This window comes from Corythoichthys intestinalis, chromosome 6 (assembly GCF_030265065.1).
Source record: "Corythoichthys intestinalis isolate RoL2023-P3 chromosome 6, ASM3026506v1, whole genome shotgun sequence".
Lineage (NCBI taxonomy): Eukaryota > Metazoa > Chordata > Actinopteri > Syngnathiformes > Syngnathidae > Corythoichthys > Corythoichthys intestinalis.
The window spans coordinates 49,539,236-49,562,238 of NC_080400.1; positions in this window are offsets into that span (position 1 = coordinate 49,539,236).

Genomic DNA, 23,003 nt, shown 5'->3' on the forward strand with positions numbered 1-23,003 from the left:
ATAATTTCAAAGTTCTGTGGTATGGGGGATTAAAAGTGCCATGGATTTAAATGCAAATATTTGTTATTAAGTGTGTCATTAATTCATTAAAATGGCGATCACGTTCATATAAAAACATATTCAATTTATTATTTTTTTGTTATCATATATTATTTAATTCATAGTCCTGTGTAGTTGCTGTGCTTCAAGAATTTATTTTCTTTTAACTACGCCCATCAAAGATAGTGGCCCGATCCAATGGACAGGTACAGTAGGCTGCAAGAATTTAGGCGCTACTATGGTTATGTCATGCTGGTTTCACAATCAACAACTATTTGACTAATATAATGTAACATTCCACTTCTCTTTGTAGATGCTCTTCTGAAATATTTTCCTACTACATCTGTGCATCCTGGGCCATCTTTTACAGCGAATTTATCCACATCAGCACCAAGTCCAAGCCCACCAAGTCCAGGAAAGAAGTGCACCTTCCAAAACAACTGTCATATGAAATTGCAATAGATGCTTTTGCATCAGTGAAGACAAGGTGAGTAAGATTATAGGTCAAAGTGAAAAAAAAAAAGTTGCATTTTAAAGTGTTCTGTGTGTCTTTATACAGGTTTGTGTGGTGGGTGTTAATCATATTGTAATAACAATTGTAATTCATTTAATGTATTTGTTTTTGAAGTGTTTTTATTGGTGCTTTTGGATAGTTATTACAGCATTTTTCTCTTAATTTATGCACTTGTTCATTGTATTTGTTTATATAATACATTGCAACGAGCTAATGTGCTTTTTCAGTGTGAGAGTTTAAATATATGTGGTGAAACTGGGGTGGGGGGGGTGGGGGGGCAACAAATGTGTTGCCGAGGGCACCAAATTGGTCAGGAACGGCCCTGATTAGGTGACAAGAGGAAGGGCAAGTACGTGACTATGAAGAGGGTGAAGCCTTCAAAATAAAACAGGAAGCGACCTGGCATGACAAAATATTGTCATAACATTGATACCACGGATCTTAAATTGAGGCTTGTGAGTCCCACAGCATGGCAAGTGGGCATTTGCGTTTTGTTTCAGCACCACTTTCTGCGTATGTTCCGGGACCTGTGCCCGTCTCGTCATCCCTGCGCTGTCATATGTTTTTGCCTTCCGGCACCTTATGATTTACAAATTAAGCACTGCCCTTAAGTCTTAGTCCTTTCTCCTGTCAGGATTGTATAGTCTCCTTGTGTTTGTATGGGTTTCCGAGAGATTCACACTTGGTATACATTGTATATTGCAGTTTTCATTTAGTTTTGCACATATTTATGATTCTTAAACATGGCTGATATTGATCTTTACGCCTAACATTTCCAAATCATTCTTGCTGTTGGAAGGAACGTGACACAATCTAAAATTGTTTAACTGTTTATAGACATCAGATTTTTTTTTTAAAATCCTAATTGGTTTTACTGTTGAGAAAAAAATAGGTCTAAAATAACCAATTTGGGGAGTTAAAAGTAAATAATTTTTCATCAAAAAAAGATAATACAGTCTGCCTTTCATTCCGGCACATTACACATCAATGTGTATACCAATGACATTATGGTAATTCATGATCTAAGCATAAAATTGATGTGGTGGTAGGAAGTAAAAATCAAAATGGCTTAAAATATCCAACATGAAGACATTCCATGGAATATCCAATTGCTTGTGTGGATTCAAGGTCAGAACAATGCTTTGTTCCTCGTTATAGTAATAGGGATCACAGTACAGTACACCAAAGTGCTCCAAGTCTTGAGTCTCTTGAGCTCAGGTTTTCTCAAAGGACATACACATTCCTTTGTTGGTGAGTGCAGGTTATCCACATTTACCACTAACACCAAACCTTTGTTGAAGACCACTTCAAATGTTCATGGGAATATAGAATAATACATTTAAAAATTCAGTTCCTTCAACTTCTTGTATTGTCATGTTGATGAGCGCTCTGAACATTGCAACATGGGGCATGATGCTGTGCAAAACATGTCACAAAATGTACAGCCAAAGGAGTGCATTTCTTCATTCGAGGATTTAGACACATGTAAAGGAGAATACTTCTATACTATGAATGCAACAATGAAGTAAAATCAAGTAAATCCGAGATGAATTATTCCATCCGACATTGTTAGGCGGACTCATAAATATTAGGGGTGTTAAAAAATTGATTCTGAAATATATCGCGATATTACGACACACATTTGTGTATCGATTCAAAATCCGTCTGTATTGGTCGTTACACGTGTGTTTTTCGGGAAATAAACAATTCAGTGGCTGCACTTCTACTCCCATCCAGTAGTTGGCAGCACGCAGCAGCATTGCCTTGCAGTCTGCTGAAGTAACAACAACATTAGACTAATCTAAGGAGAGATTAGTGTACGTCGCCATCTAGTGCTTTGGTCGCCAATGCTGAGGTGTTTACACACCAATAGCAGCCCACTGTCAGTGAATGTAAAACACTAACATTAGCTGCTGTAGCCTTTGTGCTGCGGGCGGTACAACTCAGCAATGGTCGATGGGGTACTTCCGGTCATTTTGCTCGGATTAGTCCTTTTATAAGTCTGAAATTTGGGCTCATTTTGGTTATCACTACAAAAACAGAGGCATGGAGTATTTAGAATGCTGCATTTATGCAGGTTTGGACTAAAGCAGGTTAGTACTAAAAAAGAGAAAATGTTATAATGAAAGACATATGTTGTTCAAACATAAAGAAAAAAAAATTTACTTGGGTGCTGGATGAGGTTTCAGGAATAAATTGATATACAGTAAATGTGCTTTTATGCACACGCGGAAATCGAGGGAAGGCAGGCAGGGAAGTGCACCCCCACCCCCCAGTGGCCGAAAAATTTATTTCATGTCATCTAACTTTCCTATATATATATGAATTAAAAAATAAAGACCTAGCTGTTGTGAAGCAATAAAACAAACTACATAAATGAATTAAATGGCGTACCGCAAGCAACACGTCACTTCCGCTCATTAATATTCATGACATTAGCTACTGTTGCTAAGTAGGGACAAGCCACCTTTTGTCCCTAATAGGAAATGAATGGAAATCGTGTACGAAGGAGATGTTTACAGAGCTAAACCTACCAATTCTCTCCGAAAATGATGTGCCTTGTGCCAAATTGACTGGCAAAGATGTGGAAGAACATAAAAATGTTTAGTTAGAGAGATGGCTTTAGTGTCGAAGGATGAAAAAGACGAAAAAAACGAGCTGACCTAAGCGTAGCTTTAGCTTTTTTATCAACGCGACTGACAATGACATTCTCCTGTTTCAACAAGCTGTCCTTTACCATCAGCCCTTTCTTATATATTTCTTATATATTTCTACCAGTCTTTCTTATATATCCTCTGGTTGTCCTACGTCTCTTACCGTTCTTGGGGGTAATTTAGTTAGCTTTGTGTAGCGATCGCAAATGCTACTCAGTGACAGCCAACGAACACTTTTCATTTTTTCATCGATAACACATCTTAATCCTATAATTTATTTACACTTCCCCCTTACTAAAGTTTTTTTTTTTTTATATATATATATATAACAGAAACGGTAACAGTGGCAGTCAGATACCATTGTAATTCTTTTCAGGTCATTAATTGTCAGACAGAAGCAGTACGGCACAACGTTACACTAAAAAAATAAGTTAAAAATATAAAAATGGCTTACCTCTTTGTCCTCTGAAAGACCATGCCAACCCAACATAATGTTTACTGCATATGAAATGTGAATGGATTCGCCGAGCTGGTGTTAAAGTCCGCGCAAGTTGATTCGGTCTTCTCAGTTTTTCGTTTCCTGAAACGTATAAAGAAAACATCCTTCATGTGTCGTAATGTCTAGAGTCGTTTCTACAAGTTCCAAAAAAGCAATGCGTGATCGGCATGTTCGCTTTTGAAAGATTACCGGAGAAAAATAGCACTAATTACGTTATGTCAATGCGAGGGCGGGTCTATAATGTCCCACTTTGGCTTTACTTCCGCTTTACGATGCGACGTCACGGTCTAAAAATAGCCTGCGTGCGGTACGCCATTAACAGGAATCCTACAAAGTATTTCATAATGGGTCAAATTATTTTTCGAACAGTTAATGTGACTAGACCGTTAGAGACGGTCTTTTGCTTTGCTTAGCAAACTACACCTGAAGAGACAAGGTGGATATTTGAAATTTCTATGTTTCATGTTTTAGCCCCTCTCCCCCCACCAAAGTCAAACTCCGCCTATGCTTTTATGTTCATTTTGATTTGTTTTTTTTTAATGATATACAAATGTCGCCCTAATTGTCTTCAAGCGTAGTATCGGGATTAATCGAATCGAATCGCGAGCTGTGAATCGTTATACGAATCATATCGCCAGATATGAGGCAATACACACCGCTAATGAAAATCCTAGCAATATCATCTACTGTATATCTAGCACTACTACTGTATATTTAACATTAGCACTTTAATCTAGCACTTGATGTTTCAGCAGTAACCATACAATGATATACAGTATTCAAAGAGGGGATAGAAAATGAAAATACATACCTAATAAAACACGAATAAATCTAATGTCAAATACATTACCTTTTACTTATGAAATCAATTGGTTCTGCAAGTAGTTTCTTGAAATGAAAATTCCGTAAGTAGAGACGCGTTCTCCATATAAATGCCCTAACCTGTTCCAAGCCCCCCTAAAATTCAGACATCTTTATAAAGCTTAAAAATGCATTAAAACATGTAACAAATACATGTTACAATTAGATTATTGCACAATAAACTTAAAATGAGAGTTTTGCACATAGAATAGAGTAAAGAGTAACATTTTATACACCTACATGAAGCTGTCGGAACACCTCATGGCCAAAGGGGCGAATGAAGAGGACGCTTGGATCCACACATATACATGCAGTCAAGGTCTCCTCTTAGCCAAAGGGATGCCAAGAAGATACCAGGCAATATCCAATGGAAGAGGAACTATAATTATGTTATCTTCACTCAACTCTGGGAGCTGCGAGAGTGCGAGTAGCAGTCCATACTGTATTTCTGCCTTTCATATCATGAAATTTCTTTTGTAACAAGAGGCAATATTTTTCATTGAGGCACATCGTAACCTGAAATTTCTACAGTATATGTAGAGACATTCATAAGTATAGGTACCACTGTAGGACTGAGGCATGGGCATGAGGACTGCAAGAGCACATCCCTCATTTAAAATACCATACTTAGAAGATGGCTGTTGTACTGGGCCTCCTAACTCAAATGCTAGTTATTCAGATAAAATATAGGATATGATAGAAGCATGTACCTATGCTAGCAAATTGTTCCCCAAGGGAAACCTGAACAGAAATTGACTTCCATTTGTCATAGATGCATTTGGTTTAAAACAAAGAAATAGTTAATAGGCAAAATATGATATATTTTAAAAGGTTTGATTTAGAACTTCAACCTACCGTACATTCAGCACATCTTCATTAACTTACTAAGCATGTACCAAAGTTGTTTCTGTACTAGTGGATTGTAATGATCATAACTTTGTTGAAAGAAAGCAAAAGCTTCTTCAAGGCAAGGCAAGGCAAATTTATATAGCACAATTCAACACAAGGCAATTCAAAGTGCTTTACATCACATGAAGATCTAAAGAATCACACAAAATCAGTAGAATGTAAAAACAAATACAATCGAAACAGGAAATAAAATTATACATAAAAATCGCATTTAACCACAAATAGAATAAGAAAAAATAAAAATTACTACTACTAATAATAATAATGATTGAAATCAGCAATGGAGATAAAGCACAAGAGGAAAAGAAAGCAAATAGATTGAAATATATAGATAGTTATGGATATGCTGTACTAAACAACAGTGTTTTTAGCCCTGATTTAAGGGAGCTAACAGTTTGAGCATACGTTAGACCTTTAGGTAACCTGTTCCAGAGGTGAGGAGCATAATAACTAAATGCTGCCTCAGCCTGCTTGGTTCTTGTTCTTGGAACACACAGGAGAACGGTTCCAGATAACCTTAGGGGTCTAGATGTTTCATAGGAATCTTACAAATCAAGCATGTATTTTGGTCCAAGGCCATTAAGTGTTTTGTAGATGAGCAGTCGTATTTTATAGTCTATCCTTTGACTCACTGGAAGCCAGTGTAACGATTTAAAAACGGGTGTAAAAACGGGCTTCCTGACTGATTTTTTTTATCAAGACCTGTAAATAAACCGTTGCAATAGTCCAATCTGCTGAAAATGAATGCATGCATAAGTTTTTCCATGTCGTGTTGAGTCAGAAGCCCCTTAATTCTGGCTATATTTTTTTAGGAGGTAATAAGCAGATTAAATGACGGACTTTAAATGGCTATCAAATTTTAGGTCTGAGTAAATAATTACGCCAAGATTTCTGACTTGAGTTGTAGCTGTAGGTGACATTGTGCTAAGGTGCCTGCTTATCTTTGGTCTTTCCTTTTTGGCCCGATAATGATCACTTCTGTCCTGTCCACATTTACTGGAGAAAAATTTGGCACATTCATTCATTGATTTGATGAATGCATTTACTCAGGGAGAATAAGGGACTATAATTATGTGGTGACACAGAAATGTAAAGTTGTGTGTCATCTGCATAGGCGTGATAGGAGATGCCACGCTGTTCCATAATCTGAGCTAAGGGAAGCATATAGATGTTAAATAAGAGTGGGCCAAGAATTGACCCTTGAGGGACTCCACACGTGAATCTGGTTCGTTCTGAGAGGAAAAAGTCACATGAGCATTTTAGTGAAAATCATTACATTGAAGACATTTTAAATGTAAAGTGTTTGAGAGACATATATGCTTGATACACTTAATTGTACGCACAAAAAAAGTAAGAAATGAAAGATCAAGATCAAGCAAAGAGAATGTTAATATGAATCAGATGGGCACGTTCGTCACAAGCTAAAATGTAGACTATAATAAAAATATCCAATAGTACTATAAAGCAGTGTTTTTCAACCGCTGTGCTGCGGCACACCATTGTGGCGTGAGAGGTCGTCAGGTGTGCCGCGAAAAATTTTCCAGTGTTGGTTTTTTTTTTTTTTTTTTTTGCAGTAGGAAGGAAGGAGTAGGTAGAAAGTTCTCGGTCATGTGCAGATGAGGGAGGTATTGCTCATATCGCATTCAAGAATTGCTCGGATTTCTAGCCATCAGTCACCTTGCTGTCCACGACAATGTGGATCCTAGCACGTCTACTGTACATCATTTGATTAGATTTGTGAAGTGTCGATATACTCGAAGGGTCCTTTCCATTTTATCAATATGCTATGACCAACAATCCTCCCCTGTGTTTTATTCCAACACATTGTCGTGGACAGCAAGGTGGCTGATGGCTAGAAATCAGAGCAGTTCTTGAACGCTATCCAACAGTGCCATGGTGCCAAGAAAGCTTAAACATCATCTCCAAACAAAACACCTGTCGCTTCAAAACAAGTCAATGGACTATTTTGTTCGCCTTTGTGAAAACACAGAGAAACAGGCAGATTCCTGCCAGGATATCGGCTTTGTGTACATCAATACAGGCTCAAGTTTCACACTAAGTATAAATTCTATGAAATTATTTAATAATTAAATATACTGTACAGAAAGTAATTGTGAAACATTTATTGTTAGTGGTGTGCTGCAAAATTGTTTCCAAAGTAAAAATGTGCCATGACTCAGAAAAGGTTGAAAAACACTGATAAAAAGTATAGTTTAAAAAAGACTATGATGGGAAGTACATCTTAAACGGCTCTTGCAATTTAAGGATTTTTTTAAATAAATATATAAGTATTTGGATATCGCTGATCCATGTGTGATCTGGAGTCACTCAGAGCTGAGGGATTGGATAAACCAGATAAATGACATTCAATCATGTGCCCTGATAAAAGATCTGTTTACGGCTGGCAAAACCTTCCCCTCACTACACCCCGATAAGGTTATGGTCAGTCATGTAGAAAACGTATGACTCAGACGTAAGCGACAAACCAACCGGTGTAACGTAGATAGTTTGGACATGGAATGACTCAAACGTGATTGCAATTTTTATTATTAACATTTTTAACGAGAAAAATTCTGCTTTATTAAATAATATGTCTGCCCTGAGTGCCCTGAATCATGGTCTGAATTGCTTTTATTCAAATCCAGTGTTATTAATCTAGAGTTGTCCGATAATGAATTTCTAACCAATAACCGATATCCCGATGTTGTCCAACTCCAAAAATCTGATACCGATTTCAAACCGATAATGATATATGCAGTTGTCAAACCTAAAACCACCGAAATGCAAAGAAAACAATACCTAAAACATACAATAAAATACAACAGGTTTTGCACATGGAGGCAGGCATACACGAGAAAAACTGTTTTTTATTCAAAATTGTATTTTTCCTTGATTTGCAGTGTGCAGTGTCTGTAGGAAAAATAAATAACATGATATATTATAGCTTAATGTTTAGTAATGTGTTTGCATGTTTAGTACTAGTACAGTTACTTCAGGAGAATGTTGCTGCTTAAAGAGAACAGCGGACAGAAGGACATGTAGTTCTTAAAAGATAAGTCTTCGTACGAGTTATAATAATTTGATATTAAAACCCTCTTAATGTTTTCGTTTCAATAAAATTTGTAAAATTATTTTAACTAGTAGGTCACCATTGTTGTTGACGTCGCAGGGCGGTGACGTCACATGGCCATGCTGCTCTTTAAAAAAAAAAAAAAAAAAATTTAATTACGTAAGGTAGTGATTTAAATACGCCACAAGGTGTCAATGGTGAATTTTAAATTAGTTTGTGATCAGTCCCTTGACTGACGCTATAGTTTTCCCCTTTAATCCAGAGTGGGGGTGCAAGGCAGAGAGAAAGGAGAGAGGACACAGGCATTCAGATTCGTAGCGCGGGCCGCTTTGTTGGAATAAGTTTCAGCAACTCCTTCACAACAAACATAAGTATCATATAGTAAAAATACAACAAAAATAACATTCATATCTCTCAAAAAATAATGCTATCAAAAAGAAAAGTGCTTCAATCCTTATTCATGAGGCCCTATTCACCAGTGTTGTCACAGATTACTTGAAAAAGTTATTTAATTATTGATTACTGATTATGCCTCAATTATTCTAGTTAGTTTACTTATTATTTCATTATCAAAGTAAGTTACTTTAAAAGTAATTTATCACTTTTTACCAATTTTTCCCACTTTAAGAATGACAACAGAAAAATGTCATCGCTTGGAATTGACTTACCAATAATTGAATTTAAAGGGGGAGATCAGAATTTTTGACATAAGGATTCATCTTCGAGTTAGCAGAGATTTAATTAGTCGATGGAGTTGATTTCAACCTCCATTGACTCGCGCTATCTTAGCCACTCCGGAGCCCTGAAACTGACAAATAACTGACAAACTGCATGGAATTTGTTGAAATCAACTCCACTGACTAATTAAACCGATTCTAACTCATAGATTAAGCATAATGTCAAAAATTTTGAACAATAATCAACAACACATATAAGAATCGCACATAGCCAAAACACAAAGATGGGGGAGGGGGGGGGGGCGGACGTGCGTGCACAACCCGGAAGTACGCCGTACACACATGTGGTCAATTTGGCCACAAAACTTGGCGGCAACTCAGTACTTTACATTCAATCGAATTGACAACAAATCCCAAAGATGCAAAACGAAAACATCACCTCACGGCATAAATGTGCATAGATGCAAAACGAACACCTACGTGAAGTTGGCCCCCCATCAGACGCAAATTTATATAAAAATTATGTCAATCGTTTGTGCTATGATTGTGCTTGTTTGTGCTGCAAAAAGTTTCGTTTGTGCCACCATCGTTTTGCAGTTATTAAACATTGTTTTTTAGGTCATCCAGAGTTCACCCAGCCTGGGGAGTGGATGGGGGGCCAACTTTACGGAGGTAAAACGAACACGTCACCTCACGGCATAAATGTGCAACAGGAATATTATGTAAACATTGCTATCATGTAAACAATTTCCTGTGCTCATGCTAACAGAAACATGATACTTTCACTCCACAGCATGGGAAAGTTCCCTTATGAGTAACAGTTTATATAGTTTTCAGCTGTCGCCTTACCACTCAAATGTAAAACTAGCATTTACATGTATGTCATAGTGCAATGACATAATCAAACAAGTACTTAGATATGTGATTTTATCCATTTTTTCATAAATGTCGCAATTACTGCTGTCAGTTCCATTGAAAACACCTACAGTGCTGCTTGTGCTAGGAACTACTCAAGCCCTACATAAACCACGTGACCACCTGCGGCGAGATCAAAGAGTGTCGTAACCCACTTGATATATGGCCCTGACCCGCACTAAACAGGAAAATACGGCGTCAGTCGAGGGACAAAACACACTCATTGGCTTGATCTCTTATTAATTTAAAACTGGCTATTGACACCTTGTGGTATTTAAATCACTACCTTACATAGTAAAAGAGTGACTCTGTGAAGTACGGCAGCTTGGCAATGTGACGTCACCGCCCTGCGACGTCAACAACAAAGGCGAGCTACTAGTTTATATTTTTATTTATTTAAAATTTTACCAATTTCATCAAAACGAAAAAATTAAAATTTAAAATTATTTGTTACCACTTTAAGCAGCAATCATGCCTCAAAAGCAAAGAATATGAAATTCTGTGGTTTGAAATCGGTTGCTATTTACTGTATTTGAAAATATAAATAAATATGTAATAAATACATCTGCAATGTGTTTTTCTTTTATTAATTCACATTGTTTTAACAAGGCACCAGGCTGGCAGTTACATACGCTGCAAAAGGTTATGATGATGATGTTATGATGTTACACTTATATAGCGCGCCCTTATTTTTCCTTCCGAGCACCCGCCCCCCAAATTGTCTGTGCACGCCACTGCGTATAAGTATTGCGCAAAGGTTTGATCAAGCTCTGCTATGTCATTGTGGTATAAAGTAACTGCAAACTGCTCAGCCAAAGTAAATTGAGATTGTTTTTTTTGTTTTTTGTAACACATTTTTAACTCTTTGGCTGCCATTGATGGTGATTGACCATAACCTTGTAAAATTACCACTTACAACAATGAAATTCAGTAATGAACAATCTTTCTACTATCAGTTCAGCTTTCATTTTATTTAATGAATCAAAAATAGCAGTAATTGACAGCGATAGGCGTCCAAATTGGACCTCCGTCATTGGCACTGGAACATGATCATTCAATGCCGGCTGTTCCAAATGGATTTTATGTATGTTGTTGTCAATGGATGTGAAGTTAATTATTAATCAAAAGCAGCTGAAAGAAACTAAAATATTTACAACATTGGTTCACTTAGGGATTCAATTAATCCTCCTTTTCATAGGGAGTCTCATACTGTGCTATAAATCTATGTGTTATCCAGCACATACCCATCTTATTGCTGATGAAAATATGACAGCAATGTTTTTACTCCTATCGTTTTCTATTTATACTACTCAGTTGTTCTGAGCCACGCATGACCACCCCACATGAGACCATAGCACCATACTGTTAAGTTGGATCTCTTTTCAAAGATAGTTTGATGTTTCCTTTTCCAATATCATGCCGGTGGTTTTAAGATTAAAGCAGGTAGTGAACTTCTGATGTTATGACATAATGTCACGGCCAGAATTCTTCTGCTTCCTCCTTTCATGCCGTCATAGCAGGGTCGTATCAAAGAGGTCGAATTATAACCAAAGAGCCAAAAGTGGAACTCACTGTGGAATAGGAAAATGTCTAGCTTCTCTGGATCAATACTAATACGAGCAAGGCAATTGTGTAGGTATCAATTACAACCATCCGTCTTGAAAACCGTTTGTCCTCAGTTGTTTCAGTCGAGGTAACTAGAGCCTACGCCACATTGCTTCACCCAGGAATGGTTGTCAGTTTATCACAGCACACTTAATCATGTAAAGACAATTTTATACTTTCTTTAAAGTGCCCATGACAGCAAAAAGCATGTTTATTTTCATATTTTCAGATTTTATGCTCCTGAATGAAATCGACCACTTCGATGTGTGTGGAAGCGATCAATGTATACATTCAATTTTTTTAACTTCACGCCATGAAAATGAATGACTTCCTGTTTTGAGGATGAATGTGAATGTGACGTCACCCTGGTCAGCGTCTCACAATACATCATTGCTTCATGGCATGCAGATGTACTGCGGATTCAGCTGATTTTGCGGATTAATTCATTTATTTTTCACATCACAGCAGCCAAACGTGCTGCAGGGTTTTGTTGCTGCACCAGGGAGAGGCATGTGAGCCTTTTTGGGTTTCAAAAACCTCCACCCCGAGATTGGCCAAAACAAGTCCGACAACTGTGTGACCATTGGACTTACGAGGAAGTAAGTAAACATCGTGTTTTGTATTATTTCAAATACTGAAATCATGGCACACGTTATAATACGGAGGTGGCTTGTATTTTGTGGCTGAAAATGCTCCTTGTCCACCGAGAATGCCACTCGGGACGACTGGCGGCTTGTCGCACACACCGCTCGGTCCTCTTCGCGTGCCCGCCGGGAGGGCACTATACTTGGCTTATGCTCGTGCGGTTCTCCATATCGTCCAGACCTCCAGCCCCATCCTCCCTCTTCATGTGCCCGGCAATAGACCACTATCTTCAGGTTGGGCTCGTGCAGCTTCACGCTCCTCTGACATCGTCCGGTTTGTCCGGCGGTCATTCTCCAGCTGCTTCCCCGACAAACGAGCTCTCCTGCCCGCAGCAGGGGAACGAGGAGTTGTAACTTGCTCGCTGCAGGGCGAGTTGCCGATCAGTGAAGACAATTGACAACCTCCGCCACCTTGTGAAATGATCCGGGGTAGTTTTGTGTGGTTTTTCACTTCGAAAGGCTAGAATAAGACTTTGAAACGCTGCTCAATTCCAGTTAGCGTGCTGGCTAGCTGTCACGCCTCCTGGTTTGATATGCTCTCCGAAGCAGGAAGCAGGGAAATGGCAAAAGCCAGACTAACTCCGGTGGCATAAAATATCGTTCAGGAGGTGCAAGAAGTCGATAGTTTTGACCATTATGGAGTCATTTTGCCATGTCATACTGAATAAATAATTTTTGAATATTTCACATTCCATTTAGCACAAGACTGTTATTTGTCATGACCATACCATTTATTTAACAATTGGGGAAAATACTTGGATAAAAAGAATATCCTGTAAAAATTTTGGAATAGAGAGATTGAAACAATGACATTTTGGTGCTCTCTTCGTCGCATTTTTCCTCGTTCTGAATAATTCACCCTTAATGGGTTAATATCTAAATCGGATGAAATCGTGACCCTTCCGACGTCATCCTCCAGCAAGGGGCCACTAGAGCGCTTTAATGACAGGCAGGGCTAAACGGCAGATTAAAAGACTAATTTCTTATCATCTGCGCTTTGCCTAATTGTTGTATATAGTCAAATCGCCTCAAAATATGATTCTATTTCACATAATAATGATATTTAAGATTTTTTTTATGCTGTCACAGGCACTTTAAAGTAATTAATGGTGTTCACGCGACCCATGTAGCATGTTTTGTAAGCTATTGGAAGAACCACAAAGGGCAGTAATATTTTTTTCATACAAATTTGGAGTAGTTTCTTAGGGGGAAAATGAAAAAGAAAGCCAGAGGAAAAAAATAATAATTTGACGTTGAGGGGGAAAAAATAGTCCAATAGGGACATGGAAGATATATTTTGTGTCAAGGCAAAAACACTAAACAAAAATAAAATGGGTGCCCTGGAGAAAGAAAAAAAAGAAAAGAAAAAAAAAGATAAGTACAAAGCAAAAGTTTTTTTTTTTTTTTTTTTCATCAAAATAAGAAAAAATGATTTTTACAGAGAGGCAAAAAAAAAATGTTTTTTACATCAAAGTACAAAGGTGTACAGCAATTGGTGTCTAATGAAGTCAACAAGGGCCGCCAAATTAAAGAGCTTTTTTCAACGAAAATATCTGATGAGTTTAGCAGTCAATTCAAATGTCTTTTGCTGATTTGGAAACTGTGTTTAATATCTAGAATTGATCTTATGTCATCGTTTTCTAGGCCAATTTCAAAGTACAACTCAATCAACCTACCCCACGGGTGAAAAACCTCCATGGTTGCCATTGTTTACCTGGAAATTAACCACAAGTACGCAACTCACATTTAAAAATAGAGGAATTGGGTGTTTTTGTTTTATTTTTATCTGCGACTTCAACTTTTGTTTTTGCGAAAGTTATCATATGGTGTATCTAAATATATGTAGACTATGTTTCTTGTGTTTTTAGGGGGCGGGGGGTTAGGAGACTAAATTGCTAAAAAGGTGTAGCTTGAATATTCTCTTTCTCGCTCTCTATAAATACAGTGTATCACAAAAGTGAGGACACCCCTCGCAATTCTGCAGATATTTAAGTATATCTTTTCATGGGACAACACTGACAAAATGACACTTTGACACAATGAAAAGTAGTCTGTGTGCAGCTTATTTAATGGAGTTCATTTATTTTCCCCTCAAAATTATTGAAGAGGTTGGGGTTCAGCCTGTTAGTGCTTAGACCAGAAAGCCTGCAAACAGTTTGCGGAAGACATGTCAACAAAGCACATGGATTATTGGAACCATGTCCTGTGGTCTGATGAGATGGGCGGGCTTTCTTGTGTACTTTCTTCAGAAGAAGCTTCCATGCACACCAATTTGATGTAGAGTGCGGCATATGGTCTGAGCACTAACAGGCTGACCCCCCCACCTCTTCAATCTCTGCAGCAATGCTGACGGCACTCCTGCAACGAGTCACATGACATTTTGGAGGGAAAATGACAAGCAGTACTCAATTTGGACATTTATGGATGTACTTAGTTTCAAAGGGGTGTACTCATTTTTGTTGCCAGGGGTTTGGATATTAATGGCTATATTTTAAGTTATTTTTAGAGTAAAAAAAATGAACTCTATTAAATAAGCTGCACACAGACAACTTTTCATTGTGTCAAAGTGTCATTTTGTCATTGTTGTCCCATGAAAAGATATACTTAAATATCTGCAGAAATGCGAGTGGTGTACTCACTTTTGTGATACACTGTATATATGTATCAAGTAGTCCTCGGATTATGACGTACTTGACTTGCTTGATTTCGACTTTACGGCGTAGTCTTGTCCGATATTATGTCCCCAGTCGCTTTGAAAAAAAAAAAAAAAAAAAAAATTTTTAATCATGTTGACTTTTGTTTTATTATGCATGCTTTTATTTTTGCGTAGCAAGCATAGAGCAGCTAGTACTTCCACACACGAGTAAGATCCATGTACACACCAAGAAGAACCTATTTGCGCACACGAAGGCGTCCCACAGCCGAGTGAGGTACAGAGGGGAAAGAAAGCCTGCGCGCACATTTATTGCTTGTGAAACATCCACAGAGGCAACACCTGTGTATAACATCTTTTGTACTGTTTATTGTGCGTTTTCAATTGTGGTCGAATATTTGGGGCGAGTTTATGTGATTGTTTTTGATGATGTGCAGAGGCAAACTGATACATGCTAATCATTTAATAGTTATAATCATCACTCCAGTATTACGTCTATTATGTCTAAACATTTTTACTGAAGACTGCAGTAAAACTTTGAATTGACAACATTTCAATGGCTCTATAAAAGTGGAACACACTGACGATGCAGTGGAAAAGGATGACTAAAGTAATGGGTTTTGTGTTTTTAGTAAACATAAGTCATCATCTCCCTTTTTTGTGCAGACTGCACTGAATCAAGCCCTCATGTCTTATTTTGTCATAAAAAGCAAGGCTTTGTCATGGTTCAAAATGCTGCGCTAGGATGACACCAAGTGGACAAACAGTGTTCCTTCACATCAACTTTTTAATATGGTAAATGGTGTTAGAGCCAAAATTTGAAGGAATTTTTTTCAACCTGTTTTGAGAAAGACATGGCTTTTTTCACAGTGGTGGAGACAGGAATACTTGTGTGGTCATGTGTTTATAGTCTGGACCAGCCATCCGGATATGGCAAAGGTGCACAATCCACATGTGTTCTGAACATCTGGATACAAGACATTCAACCAGATGAGCTGTGTCTTCACTTGTGTCCCCCCCCCCCCCCCCCACCACCACCACCACCACACAGAGAATATTCATTTTTGAGGGTCCTATGTTATCCATTTATGTATATTAAAGTGTGTATTTCAGTATTCTATTGTGTTGGAAAGCTTACCAAACAAACACTATGCTTGAAACCTTGAGCAAGCTCTATGATGCATTTGAACTCAACTTATTCCTATAATATGAGGAAAACAGAGCATGTAAATACTTAGTATAGTTGGTTCTTCTTCATTCTTTTTTGTTCCTAAAAATAAATCGTGTGCTTACTTTGAAGTCATGTTCAGAGCAATTAGCCTGATGATGTCATTTCTGCTTAGTCATACATACTGTAGCTCAGCTCACTTTTTGCACTTCCTTAAAATGTCTTGGCTAAAGAAGTGTATGGAACAAGTGATCCCACTTTGGAATTTTATGCAACCCAATGTATTTAAATAAAAAACCTACCGGTGAAATGTTTTTTTCAGCAGACTGTATTAGTTATAAAAATAAAGAAATCATTTGAAACAATGCCAATATCACCATCCAAACAAAACTTTGTACAATAAAGTATGGATTGAAGGGGTATATTTTTTGTTTTAGGTATACTATACATGTATTTGTGTGTTGATGCCGAAGCATATGATTAAAATCTTTTCTCTTGCAAATAGTGTAATGAATATCTTTTTTTTTCCAAACTCAAAACAATTATGTTCGAAATGTGCTCCATATTTTTAACAAGGTAGGGAATATAATAATAATAATATAACAGGGATGTAATATAAAAAGTCAACACATCATGCTCAAATGCAAGGGTGAGAAAAGAATAATAATAGTTTAAAAATGAGAGCAGGATGAATCATTTCAAAATTGTCACCATCATTCTTGTCACATCAGAGTTGCACATGGCTGTGATCATAAGTAACCATTCGAATTCAAAACTGGCAAATGATAATTGATCAATCAAAATAGTGGTCGTACCGCAAATGCAATGGAGTAAAAGTACAGTTTATTTTTATCGTAAATAATTAAGAAAGACTAAAAAGTATATTGCATTACTACTACTCTGCCAGTGCTATGTATCAAAAAATTGACTTAAGTAACTATTATGGTGTAAATTGGGTACAAGTTAGTTACATTTTGTCTTGTTGAGAATTTGCATCTTACTGTATTTGGTATTATTTAAAAATGTATATGTATATATGTCATGGTCCAAATATACAAATAATTGACTTTTGTTTATTGTAAAGTCAAACAATAAGCAGTAAAACATTCCTTTGCATCTTGCAGAGCTAAAAATGTTGTGTGAATGCTTTTCAGACATCTCATTTTCTTACTTGTCACCCAATTCCAAAACCGAGTTAACCACTGTAAGTCAAAACAGTAAAAATAAACATGCAACACAGACACAGCAACTGTTTAACAAGTTAAACAATGATTGACGTATGGGGCGCTTTTGAAGTTCGTGACTCTGGTAAGATCAAACACAAACATCAGTCAGCATCGCTAACTTCAATAAGCAACTCCAGTGCAGTGCTGCAGTGCCTGACGAACAAAGAGCAGGGAAAGGGAAAGAGCGAGAGTGAGACTACGCGATCGGCTCCGGGCAGCTCATCTATATATACAGTGCCTTGCAAAAGTATTCGGCCCCCTTGAACCTTGCAACCTTTCGCCACATTTCAGGTTTCAAACATAAAGATATAAAATTTTAATTTTTTGTCAAGAATCAACAACAAGTGGGACACAATCGTGAAGTGGAACAAAATTTATTGGATAATTTAAACTTTTTTAACAAATAAAAAACTGAAAGGTGGGGCGTGCAATATTATTCGGCCCCCTTGCGTTAACACTTTGTAGCGCCACCTTTTGCTCCAATTACAGCTGCAAGTCGCTTGGGGTATGTTTCTATCAGTTTTGCACATCGAGAGACTGACATTCTTGCCCATTCTTCCTTGCAAAACAGCTCGAGCTCAGTGAGGTTGGATGGAGAGTGTTTGTGAACAGCAGTCTTCAGCTCTTTCCACAGATTCTCGATTGGATTCAGGTCTGGACTTTGACTTGGCCATTCTAACACCTGGATATGTTTATTTTTGAACCATCCCATTGTAGATTTGGCTTTGTTTTGGATCATTGTCCTGTTGGAAGATAAATCTCCGTCCCAGTCTCAGGTCTTGTGCAGATACCAACAGGTTTTCTCCCAGAATGTGCCTGTATTTGGCTACATCCATCTTCCCGTCAATTTTAACCAACTTCCCTGTCCCTGCTGAAGAAAAGCAGGCCCAAACCATAATGCTGCCAACACCATGTTTGACAGTGGGGATGGTGTGTTCAGGGTGATGAGCTGTGTTGCTTTTACGCCAAACATATCGTTTTGCATTGTGGCCAAAAAGTTCAATTTTGGTTTCATCCGACCAGAGCACCTTCTTCCACATGTTTGGTGTGTCTCCCAGGTGGCTTGTGGCAAACTTTAAACGAGACTTTTTATGGATATCTTTGAGAAATGGCTTTCTTCTTGCCACTCTTCCATAAAGGCCAGATTTGTGCAGTGTACGACTGATTGTTGTCCTATGGACAGACTCTCCCACCTCAGCTGTAGATCTCTGCAGTTCATCCAGAGTGATCATGGGCCTCTTGGCTGCATCTCTGATCAGTTTTCTCCTTGTTTGAGAAGAAAGTTTGGAAGGACGGCCGGGCCTTGGTAGATTTGCAGTGGTCTGATGCTCCTTCCATTTCAATATGATGGCTTGCACAGTGCTCCTTGAGATGTTTAAAGCTTGGGAAATCTTTTTGTATCCAAATCCGGCTTTAAACTTCTCCACAACAGTATCTCGGACCTGCCTGGTGTGTTCCTTGGTTTTCATAATGCTCTCTGCACTTTAAACAGAACCCTGAGACTATCACAGAGCAGGTGCATTTATACGGAGACTTGATTACACACAGGTGGATTCTATTTATCATCATCGGTCATTTAGGACAACATTGGATCATTCAGAGATCCTCACTGAACTTCTGGAGTGAGTTTGCTGCACTGAAAGTAAAGGGGCCGAATAATATTGCACGCCCCACTTTTCAGTTTTTTATTTGTTAAAAAAGTTTAAATTATCCAATAAATGTTGTTCCACTTCACGATTGTGTCCCACTTGTTGTTGATTCTTGACAAAAAAATTCAATTTCATATCTTTATGTTTGAAGCCTGAAATGTGGCGAAAGGTTGCAAGATTCAAGGGGGCCGAATACTTTTGCAAGGCACTATATATATATATATATATATATATATATATATATATATATATATATATATATATATATATATATATATATATATATATATATATATTTTTTTTTTTTTTTTAATTTAAAAGTTTGAAGCGCGAAGAAGCGAGGGATCACTGTATTTATGTTTTTCCACATCATGCTCTCAGCCTCTCACTGTCCCTCCTTCTGCTTTTCTTGGTCAGCAGTGCAGTTAGAGTTTCCTTCTTAAAGTAAACGATGATTGACAGGTGTGTAGCATTGATCTGGGGAGCAAAGGCTCCGTAGCTTCTGCATTAGATCAAAAGCACAAATGTGTTCATCATCGTTTAGTCAGTCTTTGTTGTCTGGAGGCTGTTCTCGGCAGCATGAGCATCAAAGCGTGAGTGAATTTGAGTGGACTCAGTCATATGAATTGTATGAATGTAATGGGGAGTGATTAAAAGTATGGCATTAAAGGTGATGCAGTGAAAACTGTGGGTACGCCTACATTTTGTGCTGATGCACTTTAAAAAAAACATAAGAGTTAGGTATAATCAGGATCATTATCAGGCTTCTGGAGAGGTTGCTGATGACATAATCATTTGATTCAGGTGTGTTAGGGGAGACGTGGAAAACACGACAGGAAAAGTGGCACCGAGGTCCGGATTTAGTGAACCCTGCCTTAAACCCTAACTCTAAGTGAGAGCATAATTAAAGACACCACGATTTTAAAGAGATATTATCTACCTTATTTCGATCCAAAAACTCCGTGTAGCATGTATCACTGAGTGTCAAGACACAACCACAGCCAGACTTTTTGGGGATTTTATGGGTGAAACACGGTAATATAAAAAGGGCCGCGATGCGGAAATCGCAGACATCAAGGAGTGGTCGAGATTTTTCTTTTATGAATATTTACCCTTTAAATTTATTTATTTTTTTTTTTCCCCGAAATTTCCTTGTTTGAATCATTTATTTATCATCTAAAATATTGGGGGAAATGTGACAGTAACACAAAAAATACCATTACGCAATAGTTATGAGGTAGATATACGTGACTTATTTACAGGCTAATTTTTTCATTGAGATGTAATTTGTTTAAATGTTTAAAATATGCGAGTGAATGGTTTTTTAAAGTGTTGTTTTTTTTCCAAACTAAATATTAGACATCAATTAATGATTCTAAGCTAGAAATGATAGACATTTTGAATAATAAATAAAATTACTTACCTTTTTAGTGCTGAGTTGAAATAAAAGTGGTTGCGTGGTGTCTGTAAACGGGGGTCTCCCGGATAAAACGGACAAATTAAAAATAGTTTGGGGGCTTAATACGCCATGAAACTGCTATGGCAGCATATAGACATATTGTTCTATCACACACAACCGTTCTTTTGGCTTAAAATGCAGAAGTTTATTTTAAAGAGGGGTGCAAGAGCAGAAACTGCTTTTGCAGCCTTGTTTGTGTTTTCCGCCATTTTATACTCCACAACACTCCTGGAAAAGCAGAAGCGGAAGTACTGTTACTGTAACATGTTTGGAACTTTTGTTGGGAAAAAAAAAAAAGTTTTTCAGTATCGGATCGCGACACGCTCTCAGCAGATTCTCAAAATCTGGTTTCTCGGACTCGGGTATAAAATTATGGGATCCGGACATCCCTTCTTTTTATTATAAAAGCTTACAAGCTCTGATGAATATGGAAATGACTTCTAAGTTATACACATTCTATACTCTCCAAACACTTGAGCACAGCATCTTATCTGTGTCTGACTGCAGATGCATTCCAGCAACTCTTTTGGGCTTCGGAAAAAAAAGTGAAAGCCTTTGAATCATGATCCCAGTCTACATTTCATGATGAACTTCATGTGAAGACTTTAGGGAGCAATTGCAAACACAGGATGTTGGAGTAAAGATCTGGTCACGATCACAGGAAATACTTGCCGTTCCTGAAAGCAAAAAAATCAATGTGTCGTTTCTGGAATAAACATTAACAAATTATGACTATTATGACTTCCAGCATGTTTCAGCATTGCAAGTTCATTTGAAGACAAAACACTGTTGTGTTCTAGCAAGTCTGTTTTCATAATACTGGAACACAGAAAGATTCCCAGTCTACTTGAAAACATGTTACTTTGCCACCAAAAGAATGTGAGCCTGCGTGGTCAACTTTAGGATTAAAGCTGAACTAGTGAATGTGAATCAATAACACTGCTCTCGTCCACAGGCGGGCCTTTAAGATTTAAGCCCTTGACCAGAAGGAATGAGGAAGGCAAAATTTTCTTGGACTGTGTGGGAGGGACAGTGTCCAGCTGGAGCATTAACAGAGTTGTATTGTGAGCTGACTGACGCCTCAGTGGAGAGGCAGATACACAGGCATCGTCGGGGTGGCCTCTTTCTGGGGCCCCCCTGTGCTGATGCTGGAAATGGGTCAGTTAGACAGAGAGGCACAGTGGAGGCCAATCATACGGTGTGAAGCAGAATCTAAACAGGAAGTTGTGAACGGTGAGCTGGAAGAGACTGGCTCACAACGCTTTGTTGACTGGGAGTTATAAAACCTCTGGTATTATTCTCAAATTATCCATTGTGCATGTTGTTGTTCACTGAACAATATTTAAACTGTTTTGCTAAAAATAAATGCCACACATTCAATCATCATATCAATCATATAATATACCTTAATTTCCCCTATGAGGGATCAATAAAGGATAAAGGAGTCCTTTTCAGCTTCACTTAATACGCTCATTAGAGGCTTTTAGAAAAAAATGCAAAAATTTGCATTTGTCATTGGAAATGTCAGCGTGTGTCGATCAATCAGTTTGGAGAGAAAAATAAATAATTTTTTAAAAAGCCTATCATACTAGTACATATTTTAGTGTTTTTAAATAACACCATGATACAAAAAGAAAAAAAAAAATCTGTTGCTGGTATGTAATCATTTTATTTGTGTTGTTTGGGTTTAAACTGAATGAAAAAGTGCCACTAAAAATGAAAGTTTGGTTTTAATAAAATTAGTAATTAGTAAATTAGTATTAATAGAGTTAGGGTTTCAAAATTTTCAATTTTACGTCGATTTTAGTGATGCAGAAAGTATTTGCTTAGTGTCATTTCTTCATGTTTCAAGTCAAACTATAAATACTATAATAAAATAAGGAGGAAAATTTACACACACATATATATACATTATATATATATATAGATATATACATATACATACTGTGTATCACAAAAGTTAGTACAACCTTCGCATTTCTGCAGATATTTACGTATATCTTTTCATGGGACAACACTGACCGTGTACAGTCTTCAGAAAAGGCTTCCTCCTGGGGTGACAGCTATGCACACCAATTTGATGTACAGTGCGGCGTATGGTCTGAGCACTAACAGGCTGACCCCCCACGTCTTCAATCCATGCAGCAATGCTGACAGCACTCCTGTAATGGGTCACATGACATTTTGGAGGGAAAATGACAAGCAGTACTCAATTTGGACAGATATGGATGTACGTAGTTTCTAAGGGGTGTACTCACTCTTGTTGCCAGGGGTTTAGATATTAATGGTTATATTTTGAGTTATTTTGGAGGGAAAATCAATTGACTCTGTTATATAAACTGCACACAGACTACTTTTCAATCTGTCAAAGTGTCATTTTGTCAGTGTTGTCCCATGAAAAGATATACTTAAATATCTGCAGAAATGCGAAGGGTGTACTCACTTTTGTGATACACTGTAT